Here is a 6,288-nt window from a genome sequence, read left to right as displayed (position 1 = left end):
TTTTTTTCCATCCTTTAACTTTTAGTCTGTTTTTGTCTTTGTGTGTAAGGTGTGTCTCTTGCAGACAGCATATTGAAGGGTCTTGTTTTCTTATCCTTCTGCCACTCTATGTCTCTTCACTGGTGTATTAAATCCATTGACATTCATGTGATTATCAATAGATATGAATGAATTGCTGTCATTATGTTAATTTTTGGGTCATGCTGTTCATTCCTTTGTTCTGCTTGCCTTCTTGTGCTGAGTTTGTGGTTTTTGTGCAGTTTCTTGTCAGTTTCTTCTTAGTTTTCATGTTTGCTTGTTCTGCTTAAAAGTTCATTTTCATGGTAAGTAGTGAAGTATTATCTTTCTTTGGGGTTACCTTATAGTCTATTAATTTTTCCCTCCATTTAAGACAATCTGTAGTATTCTGTAGTCTACCAGACTGCCTCACCTCCTGGATCTATGTTCCTACATTTTACCTTCTTTGACATTGTTTTTATTTTGATCTTTGGTTGACCTCCCAGCTCCTTTGAATGCATTGTAATTTTGTTCTGTACTGGACTCTGCTATCTGTTGTCTGAGTTTCAGGTGGTGTTGCCATACATATCAATCTCTGGTTGTTGTTAGTTTTCAGTCCAAAGAACTCCCTTTAGGATGTTTTCTAGGGCTGGATTGGCTTTGACAAAATCTCTTAGCTTCAGTTTATCTTGAAATGTTTTGATTGCACCATTGTATTTGATTGACAGTTTTGCTGGATAGACAATTCTTGGTTGGCAGTTTTTTTTTCTTTTAGGATTTTGTATATATCTCCACATTGCCTTCTTTCCTGCATGGTTTCTACTGAATAGTCAGAACTCAATCTAATTTGCTTGCCTTTGTAAGTAACATTTCTCTTTTCTCTGGATGCTTTTAGGATTATCTTCTTGTCTTTGATTTTGGAGAGCTTGATTATTATATGTCTTGGTGATTTTCTTTTAGGGTCTATATCCTTCCTGGGGTACATTCAGTTTTTTAGTGTTTATCTTCTCATCTTTCAAGATGTTAAGGAAATTTTCTTCCAGAAACTTTTCCACTATCTCCTTTGTGGATTTCTCTGATTCTTCTTATTCCAGAATGCCAATAATTCGTAAGTTGTTTCTCTTTGTGTTATCCAGCATGAATCTTAGACTCTCTTCAGATTTTTTTATGCTTTTTTCAGCTTGCTCTTCTATCTTAGCAGTATTGAGAGATTTGTCTTCCAGCTCGCTAGTTCTGGCTTCCATCTCTTTAATTATGCTTTCCCCTTTCAGTGTATTGTTCATTTCTGATACTTTATTACTAATCATCTGGACTTCTTTTTGCAGGTTTTGAGTTGTTTACAATGCTGTCTAGATCTTGTTTGATTGCTCTTGTAGTACTTTCCTGACTTCTTCCTTGTTTTCCTCCACCCCTTTTCAGAGCACTTGAATTTGTTTCCATATCATTCTTCTGAATACCTTTTCAGGCAAATCCAAAACCTGCTCTTCCTCTTCTAGAAAGCATTTTTCTGTCTCCATCTCATTTGTCTCAGCTACTCTTTTCTGTTTTTGGACATGTTTTGGTATCTTTTGTTGTGTTTTGTTCATCATTTCCAGTAGTTGTGTGGATTTTTAATACTTAAATGGATGTTTGTTGCTGTGTTATTAAGCTTTCTGTATGTTTCCTGGTGGATATGATCAGGAGATAGGCTTTCTTTTTCACATGTAATGCTTAGCAGCTGTTATTGGGTCTTGTCTCAATGGTGGAATATTATCAGGTATGCTTGTAGGTTGGCTATATGGCCATGATTGCTGTAGGGAGAAAAAGCTCCCACCTCCAGGAAAAATGTTTGATGAAAAGACCCCAAAGCAGAAGCAATATAAAAGCAGAGACAAAAACCATCACTTTGAAAGAAAAATAAAACTGTGGCTAACTGGCCAGTCATCTTGCTACACAGCCAGTGTGTGTGCACCATAGAAGCCTCCAGTAGTGGGTGGGAGTGTCCACTCACTCAGGCACCTCCTCTAGTCACCACCATAGAGGGATGCAGATAGATATTGAGAAGTTAATGGGAGAAAGATTGTTTACTATTTTTGTCTCTGGAGGTCATTTAGTTATCTGCATATGCACAGCATAGTTCTTGAAATAGCTGTGTCTTTTTATGTTGGGGTTTTACAGATTGTTCTTATGGTTTGTCTGTCAGGCTGAACCTGCTTTTTCTCTTGCTGGATAGGCAGGAGTAAAGGGTCCTGCACAAGTTAACTTTAGGGCTGGGACCCACAAGCAGAAGTCAAAAGCAGCAGCCAAAGAATTTGCCCTTGGACTGATGGGGCTCTTTCTCTCTGTGCCGTGGGAAAGCTGTGGTCTCAATGCTGGACTTTTTTTTGGGAGTGAGTACCCACCTGCCTGAAGGCATCCAGGCTGGGCAAAATGGTGTGACAGGGAAGAGGAGGGAAAAAAATATGTAGAATCCCCCTACACATCCTTTTGCAAATTTCACTGCACTGCTTTTTGCACCAGTTCCCTGTGGCCCCACCCTCTGGCCTCAGCCCTGGTGGGATGGCTGCAGAGGGAGTCCTTTGTCTTGACCAATTTCTAAATCTCAATATTTTCCTTTATACCATGATTTTCCCACTGGTGGTTGTGGAGAACTGATGCCCTGACATTTATGCTAGACCCAGCGCTCTGGTCCTGTTCTGTGAAAGCAGAGCCACTGGGTTTTTATCCCCTCCCCATGGAAACTATCCTAAATGACTCTGCTCTGCCACCACCAAACCGGAAGTCCTATGGTAAATATTTTTGAATGTTTCTTTTAGTAAGGAAAGTTTTTCTTAACTGTTTAAAACAGTGGTCTCATGCAATATTTGTGCTTTTTTAATTGAATAATTTCACTCACATGCTGACTATGCAAGACCTCTCTACTGTGTAGATCATGACAAGCTGTGGATGGCATGGGAAGAACAGGTGTTCCAGGGCAGTTGATTATGTTCATGAGGAACTTGTGCATGGAGCTGGAGGCATTCATTGTACTGGGACAGGGGATACTGAATTGTTTGAGGAAAGGAGGGGTGTGTGTCAGGTATATACTTTCACCATGCATATTTGGTATGTGTGCTGAGAAGGTAATCAGAGTAGCTGGATTATGTGAAGAGGAGCATGGCATTGAGATTGGTGGAGGATTCTTTGCAACCTCTTATGTGCAGGTGGTATAACCTTGCTTGCTGAGAGTGAGAACATAAAATATTTACTAGTTGGCATCAAAGACCACAGCCTTCAGTGTTGGTTGTACCTCAATGTAAAGAGGACAATGATCCTCACAAGTGGAGAAATAAATAGCATCATGATGGGTTAAGAGGATATTGAACTTGTCAGGTACATAAATTTACTTGGATCCACTCTAAACAAACACCACTTGTCTGTCAGTTTGTCATACTGTGGTGGCTTGTGTGTTACTGTGATTCTGAAAGTTATACCACAGGTATTTTAAATACCATCAGGGGCAACAGGTTTCAGATGAGCTTCCAGATGAAGACATACAAAGACGAAAGAGAGATGGAGTGCTTTTAATATTTGTTGTTGTTGTTGTTAAGTGCCTTTGAGTTTATTGTGACCCATAGTGACTCTGTATAGGGTTTCTGTGGAACAGCTGGTAAGCTTGAACCACCAACCTTGCAGTTCAAATGGCTTTGCAATCTGATGTATTAACCCACACAGCTATATCTGAATATTTAATCACTGAAAATATTATAAATAACAGTGGAACACTGTCAACACCAGATTATAGAATATTGAAACATGTGAAGATCACCAGAATATTGTCAGATATAGTGCCAGAATGTGAACCCCTCAGGTTGGAAGGCACTCAAAATACAACTGGGGAAGTGTTGCCTCAAAGTAGAGAATACCATGATGATGCAAATGGAGTAAAGCCTTTGAGACCTTCATTTGCTGATGGAGCACAATTCAAAATGAAGACAAACAGCTGTAAATATCCATTAATAATAAGAACATAGAATGTATGGTATTAGGTAAATTGGAAATTGTCAAAAATGAAATGGAACATATAAACAGCAATATCCTAGGCATTAGTGAGGAGAAATAGAGTGGCATTGACCATTTCATAGCTGGCAATTACATGGTTTACTGTACCAGGAATGATAAATTGAAGAGGTATGGTGTTGATTTCATCATCAAAAAGAACATATCATGAGGCGGGACTTGATGGCAGATTAAGGAGAGGTGCCTTGCAGACCTCTGCCAGTAAAAACACAGAATACTGGAAGAAGCAGGCTCAAGGGATAGTCCCAGAACTCTGAACTACATATAAAGGAATATTTAGAAGGACCAAAGGTTTACTGTTAGTGGGATTTGTAACAGGAGCAAGAAAAGTGGTGTCTTCTAATTTGCAGCTGCCAGTGAGTCCTGATGTAGCAATCTTGAGTGGGACAGAGCAGATGGAAGATTAAGAGAACATTCTCATCACAGAAATCTGACTGATAATTAAAGATAAAGGTGGGAACCTTTTTTTTTTTCCCCCTGTTCACTTACCTTTCTCTGTTTGCATGCCTGCACTCTGGTGACTAGAGAGAGTGCCTGGGCAAGTGGACCCCCTGTAACCCCTGGAGGGTTCTGCTACACACACACACACACACACACACACACACAAACACATCTGCTCAGCAAATACCACTGGGCCCACAATTGAAAAAGGAAGAGGAGAAGTCAACAGTAACAGCTTAAAATGGGAGGGTCTCCAAAAACAGCTCTGGCTTGCCCTGGGCTGTATCTCACTAGGTGAAACACCCAGACAGGCTTGAGGAGAGGTGAGAGAGGCAACAAAGAAAATAGACAAAGATTAAATCATGAGTTACATCATAAGGAACAATGGTAACATCTTGAAATTTCTCAGGCAGACTTGAAGGCAAGAACTTGAAAAAGGGGTGTTAAGGTTGTACTCACATTTTGCTATTTGTGTGTGTGTGTTGTGGGAATTAGAGACTTTAGTGTCCAATCTATTTTGTTTTTTTTTTTCTCCTTTACCTGGGGAGGGATTCATTCTCTCTTTATATTACCCAAGAAGAGTCAGCAATTGCAGTCATATAGCCAATCTACAGCCACACCCTACAGAATTCACACCCTACAGAATTCAGGAGAATGATATTGAAGTGCATCCAAGCATTCCACAGAAAGTTTGAGAAGAAAAAAGGAAGAAGTCAAGAAAGTGCTACAGGAACAATCAAGTAAGATAGAAATAGCATCAGAAACTATTAAAAACTTACAAAAAGAGCTCTAAATAATCTAAAATATCAGCAACAGACAATACACTGAAAAGAACAAAAGAGTAGAATTGAAGAGATGGATGCCCAAACCAGTGAGCTTGGGACAAATCTCTCAATACTGGTAAGATAGAAGAAAAAACAGAAAAATGAATTCAAAAATCTGAAAAACAGTCTAAGATTCATGTGGCACAAAATGAAGAGGAATAATCTGAGGTGGGGATAGGTGAAGAAATGCTGGAAGGAAATTTCCCTAACACTTTAAAGATGAAAAGATAAGCATTCAAGAAGTTGAACAAACCCCAGGAAGGATAGATCCCAAAAGAAAATCACCAATACATATCATAATCAAGCTCTCCAAAATCAAAGATAAGGAGAGAATCCTGAAAGAAACTAGGGAAAGAGAAATGTTACCTCCAAAGTGAGCAAATAAAATTAAGCTCTAATCTCTCAACAGAAACCATACAGGCCAGAAGGCAATGGGGAGACATATATAAAACCCTGAAATTAGAGAAAAACAAAAAGTGCCAACCACGAATTGTCTACCCAGAGAAGTTGTCTATCAAATACAATGGTGCAATCAAAACTTTTCAAATTGACAATATATAAGTACAACTCATTCTATTTGCAGATGATATGATCCTATACATAGAAATCCTCAAAGACTCAGCTAGAAAGCTAGTAGGACTCATTGGAAGATCAGCACAAAGTGGCAGAGTAGAAGATTAACATACAAAAGTCAGTAGTATTCCTCTATACTAATAATGACAGCACTGAAAAGGAGCTTAGGAAAGCAATAGCATTTACAATAGCTGCCCAAAGGATGAAATATTGAGGAATAAATCTAACCAGAGAAACAACGGACATATACAAAGAAAACTCAAAACACTACTATAAGAAGCTCAACCAGAAGAAGAAAGAAGAGGAAAAAAAGAGTAATCTGATACAATTTGATGAACTTGACCTACACCTATGGATGCAGTAGCTCAAAAGAGAGAACAAATCCTTAGAGCAAAAATCATTCCCACCCCCTCCA

General features: G+C 38.9%; 1 pseudogene; it reads right to left on the bottom strand.

Moving 5' to 3' along the window:
• The window catches only part of LOC102835951, a 19,685-nt pseudogene extending 15,145 nt beyond the window's left edge, over positions 1-4,540 (bottom strand).
• Positions 4,541-6,288: the final 1,748 nt, after the last annotated feature.

Source organism: Chrysochloris asiatica, unplaced genomic scaffold, assembly GCF_000296735.1.
Source record: "Chrysochloris asiatica unplaced genomic scaffold, ChrAsi1.0 scaffold00053, whole genome shotgun sequence".
NCBI classification, from domain to species: domain Eukaryota; kingdom Metazoa; phylum Chordata; class Mammalia; order Afrosoricida; family Chrysochloridae; genus Chrysochloris; species Chrysochloris asiatica.
This window is presented reverse-complemented; position numbering and strand designations above follow the sequence as displayed.